Source organism: Salvelinus fontinalis, chromosome 5, assembly GCF_029448725.1.
Source record: "Salvelinus fontinalis isolate EN_2023a chromosome 5, ASM2944872v1, whole genome shotgun sequence".
In the NCBI taxonomy this organism is placed as follows: Eukaryota; Metazoa; Chordata; class Actinopteri; order Salmoniformes; family Salmonidae; genus Salvelinus; species Salvelinus fontinalis.
In genome coordinates, this window is record NC_074669.1 from 5,652,867 (window position 1) to 5,670,918 (window position 18,052).

General features: G+C 43.3%; 1 pseudogene; it reads right to left on the bottom strand.

Annotated features, from left to right (window-relative positions):
* Positions 1 to 10,203: 10,203 nt before the first annotated feature.
* LOC129854962 (E3 ubiquitin/ISG15 ligase TRIM25-like) lies at positions 10,204 to 13,009 on the bottom strand (annotated as a pseudogene).
* Positions 13,010 to 18,052: the final 5,043 nt, after the last annotated feature.

An 18,052-nucleotide genomic window follows, 5' to 3' on the forward strand; every position in this document is an offset into this window, starting at 1 on the left:
GGTGGTAACCCTGTAGTTATCCTGCTGCCTCTACCTCTCTGGTGAAAACACACATACTCATTCCTTCAGTGTGTTTATGTTGTCTCATCTCTCTGCAGAACTTCCATCTGATCACCTCACTGTGATGCGGCCAGGAGAGTGGTGTGGACTACAGAGTCATGGGTACTACCCCGTCTATCTGTCTCCATCACCCTCTATCTATCTATCTGTCTCCATCACCCTCTCTCTATCTATCTGTCTCCATCACCCTCTCTCTATCTATCTGTCTCCATCACCCTCTCTCTATCTATCTGTCTCCATCACCCTCTCTCTATCTATCTGTCTCCATCACCCTCTCTCTATCTATCTGTCTCCATCACCCTCTCTCTATCTCTAGGGGCCAGGAGACTGGTTATTACATTAGAAATTAAAAAGCTATTACATTATTGTCAGTTATTACATTATGGACTAGTCATAAATTGGTCTAAGATTGTCCCCTCCTGGTTAGGGCTAGGAATTACCAGAGACCTCATGATGAGATATTATCACCATACTTAGGTGCTGATTCTATGTGCATTGTGATTATCATGATTCTATATGTATTGTGATTCTATATGTACCAGCTCAGCTATAGACTACACCAGCATGACTAGTATCAGAGAGGTAATATCGACACTATAGTGGTAGGCTTGATTACCAACAACGACGAGGTGAGGGCCCTCGGAGTGTGGTGTCAGGAAAATAACTTCACACTCAACGTCAACAAAACAGATGATTGTGGACTTCAGGAAACAGCAGAGGGAGCACCCCCTATCCACATCGACGGGACAGTAGTGGAGAGGGTAGTAAGTTTTAAGTTCCTCGGCGTACACATCACGGACAAACTGAATTGGTCCATCCACACTGACAGCGTGGTGAAGAACCTCAGGAGGCTGAAGAAATTCGGCTTGTCACCAAAAGCACACAAACTTTTACAGATGCACAATCGAGAGCATCCTGTTGGGCTGTATCACCGCCTGGTACGGCAACTGCTCCGCCCACAACCGCAAGGCTCTCCAGAGGGTAGTGAGGTCTGCACAACACATCACCCGGGGAAAACTACCTGCCCTCCAGGACACCTACACCACCCGATGTCACAGGAAGACCAAAAAGATCATCAAGGACAACAACCACCTGAGCCACTGCCTGTTCACCCCGCTATCATCCAGAAGGCGAGGTCAGTACAGGAGCATCAAAGCAGGGAACGAGAGACTGAAAAACAGCTTCTATCTCAAGGCCATCAGACTGTTAAACAGCCACCACTAACATTGTGTGGCTGCTGCCAACATACTGACTCAACTCCAGCCACTTTAATAATGGAAAAATGTATGTAAAAAATGTTTCACTAGCCACTTTAAACAATGCCACTTAATATAATGTTTACATACCCTACATTACTAATCTCATATGTATATACTGTACTCTATACCATCTACTGCACCTTGCCTATGCCGTTCTGTACCATCACTCATTCATATATTTGTATGTACACATTCTTTATCCCTTTACACTTGTGTGTATAAGGTAGTTGTGAAATTGTTAGGTTAGATTACTCGTTGTTTATTACTGCATCGTCGGAACTAGAAGCACAAGAATTTCGCTACACTCGCATTAACATCTGCTAACCATGTGTATGTGACAAATAACATTTGATTTGATTTATCTATGTGGACCCTACTACAGTTTAACCAGCTCAGCTATAGACTACACCAGCATGACTAGTATATATGTGGACCCTACTACAGTTTAACCAGCTCAGCTATAGACTACACCAGCATGACTAGTATCTATGTGGACCCTACTACAGTTTAACCAGCTCAGTTATAGACTACACCAGCATGACTAGTATCTATGTGGACCCTACTACAGTTTAACCAGCTCAGCTATAGACTACACCAGTATGACTAGTATCTATGTGGATCCTACTACAGTTTAACCAGCTCAGCAGTACCAGAGAAACAAAACCCAGGATAGAGAGGCTGAGTGAATGTGGTCTGGACTCTGTGGAGGAGGGTTATTGTGTCATAGACACTGTAGAAGGACAGAGTACCTGCCTTGTGATCCAGGTACACTCCTACTCTGGAGGACTGAGGGCCTGATACTTTAGTCTCAACATTATCGTGTCTGAAACAATAACCATCACTAGAGCACTGTAAACTCCAGGACTTGTTATTGTATCCAAATGCACCATCTGTCCCTGTTCTGCTGATGTCTTTATATGAGACTGCTGTATAAACACACCACCCACTCCTCTCCACCTCCCAGTAACAGCGTCCAGACAGACCCTCTTTACACAACCTGGTAGTGGTTGGTGAATCTGTCTGGATGACCAGGATATGGTTGGACTTGGCCTGTACAGGTCACCTTTCTGTTCCCTTCAGACAGAGAGAGGCGTGTGTGTGCTGTGTTTGGGTCCAGTGTGAGCTGACAGGAATCTGGGAGCAGAGCAGAGCAGAGACCAATAAGGGGAGTCAGAACAATAAGTTAAGTCAGATACTGTATCTACCCTGTCTTTGATTAGAGCACAGCAGAGATCAAATCAGAGAAATATGAGGAGTCAGATAGATGGTGTCCACATCAACAACAAACTAGAATGGTCCAAACACACCAAGACAGTCGTGAAGAGGGCACGACAAAGCCTATTCCCCCTCAGGAAACTAAAAAGATTTGGCATGGGTCCTGAGATCGTCAAAAGGTTCTACAGCAGCAACATCGAGAGCATCCTGACTGGTTGCATCACTGCCTGGTACGGCAACTGCCCGGCCTCCGACCGCAAGGCACTACAGAGGGTAGTACGTACGGCCAAGTACATCACTGGGGCTAAACTGCCTACCATTCAGGACCTCTATACCAGGCGGTGTCAGAGGAAGGCCCTAAGCTCCTTCACTCAATGGAGCGGATCAGCTCAGTAAAGATCTGATTACTGTCCTCCATTGCTGCCTGTGCAGAGCTCTGTTAAGAGAGAGAGACTGACTTGTCATCCTCATTACACTAACACCTCCCCCCTCCTAAAAACACATTGTGTGCCACCACAACCTCCACACAATCACATTATACAGCACCCAACACCACAGTACAATACACCATCCAGCACCACATTCCAACCTCCTCTCCAGCCGTACAGACAGCCCCCCTGAACCTCCTGAAACATCTCCACACTGTTGATCATTTTGTAAAACTCAACCCTAAGGCGTCAACAGTAACGGCATTACCCTGGCAACACAGATAAAACATGATGAACAGTCTGTCATTGCAGAAAACGGACACTCCTCCCCAACTCCCAGGTCATTCACGACTGGAACGAATTGCAAAAATCTCTGAAGTTGGAGACTTTATCTCCCTCAACAACTTTAAACATCTGCTATCTGAGCAACTAACCGATCGCTGCAGCTGTACATAGTCCATCGGTATATAGCCCACCCAATTTACCTACCTCACCCCCATACTGCTTTTATTTACTTTTCTGCTCTTTTGCACACCAGTATCTCTACTTGCACATGATCATCTGATGATTTATCACTCCAGTGTTAATCTGCTAAATTGTAATTATTCGATTTATTGCCTACCTCCTCATGCCTTTTGCACACATTGTATATAGATTCTCTTTCTACCATGTTTTTGACTTGTTTATTGTTTACTCCATGTGTAACTCTGTGTTGTTGTCTGTTCACACTGCTATGCTTTATCTTGGCCAGGTCGCAGTTGCAAATGAGAACTTGTTCTCAACTAGCCTACCTGGTTAAATAAAGGTGAAATAAAAAAATAAAAATCCCGAGCCAACCAGCTATTGGTGTCCAGGGCTCCATGTAATACCCTCCACTGGACGACCCCTGACCTTTCCAGCACTGGGAGCTTATGGCGCACCCTCCACCTATACCCTGCCATGCTCTCAGCCCCCACAACCCCCTGCCACTGATGCCCCTTCACTCCCACTAAGCCCACCTCTGTACGGTACAGTAGCCTCTGTGCTGTTTTGAGTCAGAACGCTGCCACCCTGCTCTCCAGGTTCACCAAACCCAGTGATCAGTGGGTTGTGGAAGATGGGCTCCTCCCATACCCACGACCCAGGCACCACACCCCCCCCTCGTGGCAATTTATTAACTTTTCATTATTCACAGACAGACTCCTCTGAAGGCAGGCAGTCAGCACACTCCTGAAAACGAACTGCTCAGCAAAGCAAAGGCTCTTTTAAGAGCTACCAGCGATCACTCTGCCTTCTCCCACAAGAGAGGGGCATGTTGAGGTAAATCTACTAACCGTGAGGGTTGTATGATGTCATTTATTGTCGAGCTGGAAGATGCATCGTCTTTTCTATTCCGAGGCTGTTTACTCCCATTATGACATATTAACATGATGTCATAATGCATGTTTACTAGGGTTGAGATTAACACATCTGACTAGTGATTATTTGACCGGGGTTCAATACCTGCTATAGTTAATATTATTTTACTCCCCCAAAAGCAACACAGGACTAATATGAGATATATAGCTAACTAAAGTAATGAATGACCATCTTAGAAAATCATGGGACATATAGTGTTTGGTTGCATGCTATTTTATGTCAATCATATTGCTGCTTGTAGCTTATAACTGATGCTTCGTGGTCTTATGCTGCCATCTATAGGAAATGTTTACCAATTAAAAGTTATTAATTCACGTAAAGACATTGGTGAGGCAGCTGAGAAATAAAGTGTATTTTTCTTATTCATTCCAGAGATCAGTCTCAAACCTATCCCACACCAATTGCTGGACTTTCACGTCGAGGTTACTAGGTTAAAACCACATTTAAAAAATAAAACAATTGTGTATTTTTTTCTCTCATTATTTTACCAGGTAAGTTGACTGAGAACACGTTCTCATTTACAGCAACAACCCAGGGACTAGTTACAGGGGAGAGGAATGAGCCAATTGTAAACTGGGGATTATTAGATGACCATGATGGTATGAGGGCCAGATTGGGAATTTAGCCAGGACGCCAGGGTTAACACCCCTACTCTTACCAAAGGATCTTAAATGACCTCAGAGAGTCAAGACACCAGTTTAACATCCCATCCGAAAGACAGCACCCTACTCAGGGAAGTGTCCCCAATCACTGCACTGGAATATTTTTTTTAGACCTGAGGAAAGTGTGCCTCCTACTGGACCTCCAACACCATTTCCAGCAACATCTAGTCTCCCATCCAGGGACTGACAAAGACCAACCCTGCTTAGCATCAGAAGCACTCCAGCAAAGGGATGCAGGGTGGTATGCTGCTGTCTTGTTTATCAAGTGTTCTGCCTTGCAATAATAAATATAAATAACGAATAACAAAAAAAGTGCAAAATGTTTAGATAGTGTTTTGATTATTTTGTTAATCAAAACCTATTTAGTACTATAATGGTATTTACTAACATAATATTGTTACTAAAATAGTTTCTAAACATGTTCTAGGCTACCCTACCCTAGAATTAGGGTTCAGGCTAAAATAGGTTATACGTAGGGTTAGAGTTTCTGTATAGCAGTTTGTGACATCTGCTGATGTAAAAAGGACTTCATAAATACATTTGATTGATTGTTCGGTTCAGGGTATTTAAAGAGAAAAACTGTCTGGGTTTATAGCTCTCTTGCTCCTCCCTCTTCTGTGGGTACTACATACCTCATTCACGACACTTGATAGGCTCATAATCTGAGGTAGCAACTGCATCAGAGCTACACATCAATGAGCTCCACCTATCCATTTGGTTTACAACTCTGTGAAACTGCGCAGCATTTTCGCTATTTGATGCCTACTAACGAACAGATTTCAACGATTATCAAATTACCCTGCAGCCATTTAGAAACAACAAGTCATTAAAAAGGTTATTTCTTATTTTTTTAAATGTATTCTGGCTGTTTAAATCGGTCACGTCTTGAGAAAAAGAACAGGGACATTCGTTTTGTTTAGGTTTTACACCTTTTTCTCAAAAAATAATATTTAAAACCATGACAACAAAATGTTAACGTTTGATAGATATTCGCCAACCATCGTTAAGCCGTTATTACTATAATGTCTAATCAGGTAAACAGTGAGCTTCCTCACCAACTAGCTGTAACCTAGTTAATAATAAGTTACCCGAGGTAAACCTACAAGGTTAATGCGGGTTGGTCTCAGTGATAACAATAGTGAAGCTGACATTGTGACGCAGAACAATGGACTGGGAATAGAACTTTCAGAAGGTGAGTTGGTGCCACAGTGTTTAATACCACTAATAGGAGCTGGCAGGGTGAAACATCACCTAAAATAAGACCTGTTTGTTCAATACCACTAATAGGAGCTGGCAGGGTGAAACATCACCTAAAATAAGACCTGTTTTATCAATACAACTAATAGGACCTGGCAGGGTGAAACACCACCTAAAATAAGACCTGTTTTTCAATTCAACTAATAGGACCTGGCAGGGTGAAACATCACCTAAAATAAGACCTGTTTTTCAATACAACTAATAGGAGCTGGCAGGGTGAAACATCACCTAAAATAAGACCTGTTTGTTCAACACAACTAATAGGACCTGGCAGGGTGAAACATCACCTAAAATAAGACCCGTTTTTTTCAATACAACTAATAGGACCTGGCAGGGTGAAACATCACCTAAAATAAGACCTGTTTGTTCAATAAACCTAATAGGAGCTGGCAGGGTGAAACATCACCTAAAATAAGACCTGTTTTATCAATACAACTAATAGGACCTGGCAGGGTGAAACATCACCTAAAATAAGACCTGTTTTTCAATTCAACTAATAGGACCTGGCAGGGTGAAACATCACCTAAAATAAGACCTGTTTTTCAATACAACTAATAGGAGCTGGCAGGGTGAAACATCACCTAAAATAAGACCTGTTTGTTCAATACAACTAATAGGACCTGGCAGGGTGAAACATCACCTAAAATAAGACCCGTTTTTTTCAATACAACTAATAGGACCTGGCAGGGTGAAACATCACCTAAAATAAGACCTGTTTGTTCAATAAACCTAATAGGAGCTGGCAGGGTGAAACATCACCTAAAATAAGACCTGTTTTTCAATACAACTAATAGGAGCTGGCAGGGTGAAACATCACCTATAATAAGACCTGTTTGTTCAATACAACTAATAGGACCTGGCAGGGTGAAACATCACCTAAAATAAGACCCGTTTTTTTCAATACAACTAATAGGACCTGGCAGGGTGAAACATCACCTAAAATAAGGCCTGTTTTATCAATACATCTAATAGGAGCTGGCAGGGTGAAACATGACCTGAAATAAGACCTGTTTTATCAATACAACTAATAGGAGCTGACAGGGTGAAACATCACCTAAAATAAGGCCTGTTTTTTCAATAAACCTAATAGGAGCTGGCAGGGTGAAACATCACCTAAAATAAGGCCTGTTTTTTTGCCACACCCAAAACCTATCTGTGCTCGCAAACCTTGGATTCCACCCCCCCTGCTTAAAAAGGAAACAAACACTACGAAAAGAGACACCTAGTCGAGAAACGAAACAAACTACTTGCAAATGTACCAAAACGAACCAACTCTTTACGGATCTGTTCATTCTTAATAAACGGAGGCAGATTTGACACCACTAACGTTACTCTTGTCGAAATCGGCACCAACACACCCCTCACAAAAATCATACTGGTAACTAGCCGGGCAACAAGACTCACCTTTTACATTACCACAACCACCGCCTTGTTCATTCTGGATACAGAGTGTACATGTTACGCTCCCAACGGTTCGCCGACCATGATCAAAAATTCCTCCACACCATTCTCCAGAACGCACCTGAAGCGACAGGGTTTCTTCTCCCCACTGTTGAGGCCATCACGCCGCCCAAACAACCTACCCTACTCCCCCCTCAACTCTAACCGATAAACAGTGGAAACCAATAAATAAACCCTCCACTATGAGAAAATACATAGGAAAAAGAATAGTAGCCCTCCTCAGGAACCACAAAACCCTCACAAGACCAACTTCTTGTTCTATGATATAGTGGCAGTCCGCAATCCAACGTTAAAGGTGCATGGCACCACCTACTGTGCTGCAGTGTGTTCAATCACGGTTTACAACATTTCTAAATCCTCCTACCTAACTCAGTACTTCTGAGAAAATAAAAAAGAGCCCTACTAACTTCTAATAGACCATCCCCCATATCCATACCAAACCCCCCCAACCTCAATGACCCTAAACTTCAATCTTTCCCTCTCTTCAACATACTTACAACAGTATAACAACACATGCTCCACCGTTTCATTGACCATACCCTCCAGACACAAACCATTCACATGCTGCCAACCAGATGGAATGACCAGTTCAATGTACAATGTCCTAAACACAATCGTAAACACCACCTCTTCCTTCCTAATCTGACCTTTGAATCTTGGTCCACCAACCTTTCTTTGGAGGGCATATAAATGCTGGTCCTTGTGCTCAGAGTCCCATCTCTTCTGCCACACATCTATCAAAATGTCTCTGATCTTACATTTGGCTTCACCTCTACCCAGTGGAACATTAAAATAAATTATATATTGTTTTAAAGCTCTTTTAGCTAACTGGTCTACAATTTCATTCCCTTCCACACCTGAATGTGCTGGGACCCAGCAGTATCTCACTACTACACCCATTCTCTCAATTCTCCATAATAACAATAATGCCTCCAATAGTAGGTCACTCCTATAAGATTTACCAGATGATAAACTATTCAGACAGAGAATCTGAGCATACTATCATTCTAACAGGTTGTACGTCCTCAACCCACTGGAGGGCAACTATTATCACCAACAGTTCAACTGAGTATACTGACAGTTCATCTGTTAGTCTTCTACATATCTGCACATCAAATTCAGGAAGGTAAACGCCTGCTCCTGTGCGCCCACTATCTGGGTCCTTGGATCCATCTTTTCTCCTGTCTTATCCAGTGTCCTGTGTGAATTTAAGTATGCTCTCTCTAATTCTCTCTCTCTTTCTTTCTTTCTCACGGAGGACCTGAGCCCTAGGACCATGCCTCAGGACTACCTGGCATGATGACTCCTTGTTGTCCCCAGTCCACCTGGCCGTGCTGCTCCTCCAGTTTCAACTGTTCTGCCTGCGGCTATGAAACCGTGACCTGTTCACTGTGATTACTATTATTTGACCATGCTGGTCATTTATGAACATTTGAACATCTTGGCCATGTTCTGTTATAATCTCTACCCGCACAGCCAGAGGACTGGCCACCCCTCATAGCCTGGTTCCTCTCTAGGTTTCTTCCTAGGTTTTGGCCTTTCTAGGGAGTTTTTCCTAGCCACCGTGCTTCTACACCTGCATTGCTTGCTGTTTGGGGTTTTAGGCTGGGTTTCTGTACAGCACTTTGATATATCAGCTGATCTAAGAAGGGCTATATGAATACATTTGATTTGATTTGAAAAGTGGTAAAAAAGCATAAAAACTTCTACCAATGTAATTGTCAACCAGTTTCCCTTTATCACTGACTTCTGACCCATCTTTCCTTTTCTCTACCAAGGTTAGATCAACAACATGATCTGGTAGTAACCATGGAGGAACATCCCCTATCACCACAGAAGGGCCAACCTCCAACTCCCTCAAACCACTCTCATCAGCAAGCTTTCCAACTGTCCAACCAAAACCACAGCCTTGTCTACTAGTATATTCCCAACAGTCATCTAGAACAGTGGCAGTGGGATGCTCAACCTCACAGCCTTTCAACCCAATAAGCTAATTACAATTTATTACACCGTATATCCAAAGGCATCTCACCTGCCTCCACTAGTAAGACACATACAGATGTTGATTTAAATGCACCAATACATATCCTTAAAGCTATATAGTGGATTCTGTCCAGCTTCTGAAGACAAGTCTTTGCTGCTGTTCCATAAACTATACACCTGTAATCAATTGTTGTCCTGATCAGAGCTCTATAAATATCCATCAACGATTGTTTGTCAGCACCCCATTCATAACACACACACACATATATATATATACACATATACATATACATATATATATATATATATATTTAAAAAAACGTTTCTTCTTCTTTGGAGTTTACTGGCGGTTGACATCCAATATGTTGCATTACCGCCCCTAACTGGACTATAACATACATCCATGATACTTTGTGATACAAAATGGGAAAAGGGGAAATTATGATAATACTAAAAAACACCCTTCCAACTAACCCTACAGTCATTAAAAACCCACTACCCCATTCCACTACTTTGACCCTGTCTGCTCCTGCACCATGCCATCGGCCTGGGAGGACGCGACACCACCACTCAACACACCCTGGAACTCTTCTGAAGTCAAATCTCGTATGACCAAATACTTCTCTGCAGCTGCCACCACAACATCTATTTTCTGTGATTTACGTTCCATTTCTGTGGTACAGTTGATAACCATTGCTATGAACGCTAAGAAGCTAACCTTACTGAAGCATATATCACTCGTTGGCCTATCCCTCTGTGCTGCACAGATCTACTACTCACAGGGATCCTCTCAGGATCCCTCACCCTTGACCCATCCTCCTCTACTTTCTTCACTGCCTCAGCATACGACACCTTCTGCACTACTCTGACTCTAGTCATTTTAACCTGCCTCTCTCTCACCGGACACTTCTGATCACCAGCAACATGGACACCCCTACAGTTGACACACAACTTTATCCACTAAAATTACACAATCCTCTATCTCATGACCTCCTGCACACTTCCCACATCTTGGAATCTCCCTCCTACAAACTGCTGCAACTTGACCATAAACGTTGCACCTGAAACAGCTCAGTGGATTCTACACAAAGACTAACAGGATAACTGATATATCCTAACATGACTTTGTCGGGTAAAGACTCAGAACTCAAATGGACTGACAGTGACTCCTCTTTTTCACCACAATCACCACCGGGTCTGAGTCTTATCAAACGGCGGGCATCACAAACACCAGGAATCTTCAACTTCAATTGCTCCACCTCCACACTTAACACTATCCCAGAAAACACTCCTTTCAATGGTGCCCTGTTCCTAAGAGCAAAGCAAGAAACAGATCCTGACCCAAGTTATGTGACATGGAGCTCCCACTCCCTCTGGTCAGAAGAAACACAAACAAATATCACAAGTCCACTACAGGTTACCTAGGTTACCTTCACTGATTCAACTGCACCCAACTCCTTTCCCACCCACCCTGAAACCACTAATGGATCTGCCAAAAGGAATGGATCCACTTTCTCCAAAAATGTAACTCCTACTGCACCAGATTCTTCTTTATCATGTCCATTGATGCCAGGCTCTGGTTCTGAGCTCTTCACCACACCTTCTCACTCACTTAACTCTCCCTCATTCATTTCCATTTCACCTCCAGAACTCAGTCTGGCACACGGCTCACTCTGTTTGAACTTGAATTACAACATCTCTATTTACTGTTAATTTCTGATTGTTTATTTCACTTTTGTTTATTATCTATTTCACTTCCTTTGTTAAATGTTTCCCATCCCAATAAAGCCCATTTAATTGAAATGAAATGAATTGAATAGAGAGAGAGAGCACTCCATGTTAATGTATAGGGGACATGAATCAGTCATGGTTATTCATGGTTATGTGATGAGGTAGCCCCGCCTGCAACTTCAAATTCAGTGTCGGACCAATAGGGAATGTCCTCTTGGTGTAACGGTCAACATGTTGGTTTCTCCCGCAGTAGACCTGGGTTCATATCCCGTCAGTTACATGAAGCAGTCTATTGTCTGAAAGGGGTCCAGACAGCCTGTTCCCAGCAGTAGGGTCAGTGATATTGGAGAGGGGCCCCTCTCCTCCCTCTGACTGGAAGAGAGAAGTGAACTGGTGTGTCTCCTCTGGTCAACAAGACTCACCTTGAAAGAATCCACAGCCTGTTGGAGCTCCTTCAGTTCCTTCTCTCTCTCCTGGAATCTCTGCTGGACCTTCTGCTGACTCATCCCCAGCTGCCTCTGTGGAGAATCACTCTTCAATGAGCAATCAAGCTTTATTAGTCCAGTAGATCAACAGTATAGTCATGTGACTTAGGGCCCATAGAAGATAGAGATTCAAATATTGAGGAAGTGTCTGTGTGAAAATATTTATTATGTTGTTACAGTATGTGAATGATTATAGTTTTAATAGAACACAAATCAGGGAGCTGATTGGGTGTTTGATAATGAATGATAATGGTGTTTGACTTTAGAAAATGGTGATACATTTGGAGAATCTGGGTTAACATAATCAAGGTTTGTGTTCATATTTGTTCTGCCGTGAATCGATTTCATTTAAATGATCACATATTCAAACAGCCTTAGTTCCTATTGTATCTTTAATTCTTTGTTTATCAGACAGTCACCAACAAGTTGTTCTGGTCTTACCTGTTTCTCAGTCCTCTCTGCTGCAGCTGACACTGTATCATGGCCTTTATGTTCATCCATTGTACATAGATAACAGATACACTGCTGATCGGTACGACAGAAAACCTCCAGCAGTTTGTCATGATGAGAGCAGATCTTCTCCTGTAGTTGTGTGGTGGCTTTGACCAGCTTGTGCTTCTTGAAAGCAGGATATTCATAGTGAGGTTGGAGGTGAGTCTCACAGTAAGAGGCCAGACACACCAGACAGGACATGAGGGCTTTCTGCTTTCTGGTCCCAGTGCAGGACATCACACACCACATCTCCAGGTCCAGCATAGTACAGAGCAGGAGGGGGAGCAGCCTGGAGTCCTGTCTTCTTCAGTTTCTCCACCACTTCAGCCAGCACAGTGCTCCTGTTCAGAACAGGCCTTGGGAGAAAGGTCTCTCTGCACTGTGGACAGCTGTAGAAACCTTTCAGATCATCCTGATCCCAGCTTTCTTTAATACAGCCCATAGAGTAACTGTGTCCACAGGCAGTAGTCACCAGATCCTTCAGTAGATCCAGACAGATTGAGCAACAGAACAGTTCCTGATTCTCTGCCATTTTGGTGCTCTCTCCTGTAGGTTAAGCAATGTCAGTGTCAAAGATGACTTTCTGTTTCATGGAACTCTACACCAGACAGGGAGTGGCTTCCTACTTGACTGTGTTCTCTGTATGTAGAGGGGGTGTGGTTTCTTTGATAAGGAAGTATGTTGATAAATACTTTGTTGAGGGAAAATGTACTTGACACGATTGTAATATATTGTTTTGTCACCAAGCTGTCTTAAGATGAATGCACTAATTGAAAGACTCTCTGGATAAGAGTGTCTGCTAAATGATTAAAATGTAAATGTAAAACTGTATAATTGAAAAGCATGCTGAGTATTATTCTAATGAGATCTGCCTGAATAAAGACCAATAATAATACCCAGTGTGCTTTGCAGTTCATTTGGTATCTTCATTTTCACATATACATTTCCATTTTAGTCATTTAGCTTCACCAGAGTGACTTGCTCAACTAAGGTAGATAACAACATACAGTATCACTGTCAACAAGCAAGAACAATAGTTTTGTAACCGTTACTGAGAATCTTGTTGCTGTTCGGGCCGGATACTTCCAAATGTATTTTGTATATAAAGTTAAATACGTTACATTTATTTATATACATTACAAAATACAACTATTTAGTAGTTTATTTTGATACATTGATCTTTATGGAATTTGGTATCTGTACTTTGTATTTGTATGTAGTAAATTCTGTCCATCCCATGTAGTAGAATACTCTGTCTGGAGGGTGTTTTCAGGGCCTGACCAGGACACTGGAGGTAAAGGACCGGTTTAAATAGGAAAATGTCCTGGAGTTTTACTAAAAATAAATGTTTCACAAATCACTTTCAAAAGGAATTCAAAAGGCTAAATAAAATACCTATCTCTCCTCTGAGTATAATCACTGGGAAATCTCTTAAACTGTACTCAGAGGCATAAAAATGTGTCGTGGAAATTCTAACCAGAAAGGGGAGAGACTAAAGATTCTTTCAACAACAGCTTTATTAAGATGTGGAAACATGAGGTCAACCATCACTCAGTTGGATTTCATGTAATGGACATACACAAAATAGTCCAAATTGGGGAAGTGAAATTAAAAATGAACTGAAACCACACCCTGATCACACCACGAGTTTCACCTAACAGCTGAGCAGCATGTTTTAGCTTAAACCCTGATATGTGCCTTTTACAAACTGCTTGTGTAAAATGGTGACACTTGAATCTCATGTAAAAGAGTGTCTATATAAGAGCGCTGTTGTTCCTGAATCATTGGTCTCTCTACCAGTAGAGATATACAAAAAAAATGGAAAAGTGGTGTGTGCATATGTATTCTCCCCCTTTGCAATGAAGCCCCTAAATAAGATCTTGTGCAACCAATTACCTTTAGAAGTCACATAATTAATTACATAAAGTCCACCTGTGTGCAATCTAAGTGTCACATGATCTGTCACATGATTTCAGTATATATACACCTGTTCTGAAATACCCCAGAGTCTGCAACACCACCAAGCAAGGTGCACCACCAAGCAAGGTGCACCACCAAGCAAGGTGCACCACCAAGCAAGGTGCACCACCAAGCAAGGTGCACCACCAAGCAAGGTGCACCACCAAGCAAGGTGCACCACCAAGCAAGGTGCACCACCAAGCAAGGTGCACCACCAAGCAAGGTGCACCACCAAGCAAGGTGCACCACCAAGCAAGGTGCACCACCAAGCAAGGTGCACCACCAAGCAAGGTGCACCACCAAGCAAGGTGCACCACCAAGCAAGGTGCACCACCAAGCAAGGTGCACCATGAGACCAAGGAACTCTCCAAACAGGCCAGGGACAAAGTTGTGGAGAAGTACAGATCAGGGTTGGGTTCTAAAAAAATATCTGAAACTTTGAACATCCCACAGAGCACCATTAAATCCATTATTGAAAAATATAAAGAATATGGCACCCAACAAACCTGCCAAGAGGGCCGCCCACCAAAACTCACAGACCAGGTAATTAGGGCATTAAATCAGAGAGGCAACAAAGAGACCAAAGATAACCCTGAAGGAGCTGCAAAGCTCCACAGCGGAGATTGGAGTATCTGTCCATAGGACCACTTTAAGCCGTACACTCCACAGAGCTGGGCTTTACGGAAGAGTGGCCAGGAAAAAAAAGCTATTGCATAAAGAAAGAAATTAGCAAACATGTTTGGTGTTCGCCAAAAGTTATGTGGGAGACTCCCCAAACATACGGAAGACGGTCAGATGAGACAAAAATGTAGCTTTTTGGACAACAAGGAAGACGCTATGTCTGGCACAAACCCAACACCTCCCATCACCGCGAGAACACCATCCCCACAGTGAAGCATGGTGGTGGCAGCATCATGCTGTGGGGATGTTTTTCCATCGGCAGGGACTGGGAAACTGGTCAGAATTGATGGAATGATGGATGGGAAATTCTTGAGGGAAACCTGTTTGTCTTCCAGAGATTTAAGCTGGGATGGAGGTTCACCTTCCAGCAGGACAATGACCCTAAGCATACTGCTAAAGCAACACTTGAGTGGTTTAATTTAAGGGGAAATATTTAAATGTATTGATCACCACCTCAAGCTGAACCTCGGCAAGACGGAGCTGCTCTTCCTCCCGGGGAAGGACTGCCCGTTCCATGATCTCGCCATCACGGTTGACAACTCTATTGTGTCCTCCTCCCAGAGTGCTAAGAACCTTGGCGTGATCCTGGACAACACCCTGTCGTTCTCAACTCACATCAAGGCGGTGACCCGTTCCTGTAGGTTCATGCTCTACAACATTCGCAGAGTACGACCCTGCCTCACACAGGAAGCGGCGCAGGTCCTAATCCAGGCACTTGTCATCTCCCGTCTGGATTACTGCAACTCGCTGTTGGCTGGGCTCCCTGCCTGCGCCATTAAACCCCTACAACTCATCCAGAACGCCGCAGCCCGTCTGGTGTTCAACCTTCCCAAGTTCTCTCACGTCACCCCGCTCCTCCGCTCTCTCCACTGGCTTCCAGTTGAAGCTCGCATCCGCTACAAGACCATGGTGCTTGCCTACGGAGCTGTGAGGGGAACGGCACCTCCGTACCTTCAGGCTCTGATCAGGCCCTACACCCAAACAAGGGCACTGCGTTCATCCACCTCTGGCCTGCTCGCCTCCCTACCTCTGAGGAAGTACAGTTCCCGCTCAGCCCAGTCAAAACTGTTCGCTGCTCTGGCACCCCAATGGTGGAACAAACTCCCTCACGACGCCAGGTCAGCGGAGTCAATCACCACCTTCCGGAGACACCTGAAACCCCACCTCTTTAAGGAATACCTAGGATAGGATAAAGTAATCCTTCTAACCCCCCCCTCCCCCTTAAAAGACTGAGATGCACTATTGTAAAGTGGTTGTTCCACTGGATATCATAAGGTGAATGCACCAATTTGTAAGTCGCTCTGGATAAGAGCGTCTGCTAAATGACTTAAATGTAAATGTATTGGAATTGCCTAGTCAAAGCCCAGACCTCAATCCAATTGAGAATCTGTGGTATGACTTAAAGATTGCTGTTCACCAGCAGGAACACATCCAACTTGAAGGAGCTGGAGCAGTTTTGCCCTGAAGAATGGGCAAAAATCCCAGTGGCTAGATGTGCCAAGCTTATAGAGACATATCCCAAGAGACTTGCAGCTGAAATTGCTGCAAAAGGTGGTTCTACAAAGTATTGACTTGAGGGGAGGTAAATAGTTATGCACTCTCAAGTTCTGTTTTTTTGTCTTGTTTCTTGTTTGTTTCACAATAAAAAATATTTTGCATCTTCAAAGTGGTAGGCATGTTGTGTAAATGAAATGATACAAACCCCCCAAAAATCAATTTTATTTCCAGGTTGTAAGGCAACAAAATTCAAAATGCACTCGCACATCTGAGCAATCTTATTTGCAGGTGCATGGCAACAATTGAACAAGATGAAGGAAAAAGGAAATCGCACATTGCTCTTGATAGTATCACCGATATTTAATAAGGTTACGTATCGGCCACACGGCCTTCGTCAGAGCTTTAGTGATTTTTTGAAAGTTGCACCCTTTTTGCACCCAGAGACTCTCTATAAGCAACAAAGATCAAGAAATACCAGCGAGACACAGAGGACTACCAGCTCAACCAGGTGTACGCATGGGAAGGCCCAAGGACAGGAGCACGGAGAGGCCGATGGAGGGACGCACCGCTGATCGGGGGACGCAGATACGCAGCAGCGGGAGGACATGGAAACTTGGACATAGAGGCATCCACCGAGAGCGAATTCCCTACAGACAGTGACTCCAGCTACCATGGCACACAGTCCGTTTTTTTAGCCCGGAAACAACAGAGGGCTCCACGAAAGAAAAGAAACGATGCAGGAGAGGCAAGAGGTCGAAGAGGAGACCAGGAACACAGGCCGTGGACACAGAGCTACAGCGGGACGCGGTAATTAACCTCCCCAAAAAAGACCTTACTGACGCTCAAGTCTCAGGCTTATCTAAGGGCCTCTCTTTTGTATCTACATGTACAGATAAACCATTCGATACGCAAGTAGATCTGTTTAAATTCTTTCGCAAGATTAAATTTAAGCATTTGTTTTCGCAAAACACTGATTTGGGCCTAGTAACACATCAAAGAACTGATACCCATTTTAAACCCAAAAGCAAATTCTGTCCCATGGTTAACTCCCCGATTAATACCTATTGTAGGTTAGTCGAACAAGAAGCCATGTCAGTATATACAAGACAAACAAACCATATTCAGAAGAATCTCATTAGAACAGAAGAACTGGCACTCAATGAATGAATGAAAGATTCATCTTTGGTTATAAAACCTGCAGACAAGGGTGGTGCTGTGGTTGTTTTAGACTATGACAAATATAAAGAGGAAATTCAGAGACAACTCAGCAATGAACGTTTCTATAGAAAACTGAGTGTTGATCCCACACAGGTGTTCCAAAGGGATATATGCTCGAATCTGGAGCCCTATTAAACAACCTTATCTCAAAACCTGAATATGAATATCTTTGCTGCAAATGTGCCATATGTCCATGCTTATACATTTTACCGAAATTACACAAACCTAAAACACAACAAGGCAGACCAGTGGTTGCAGGAATAGGC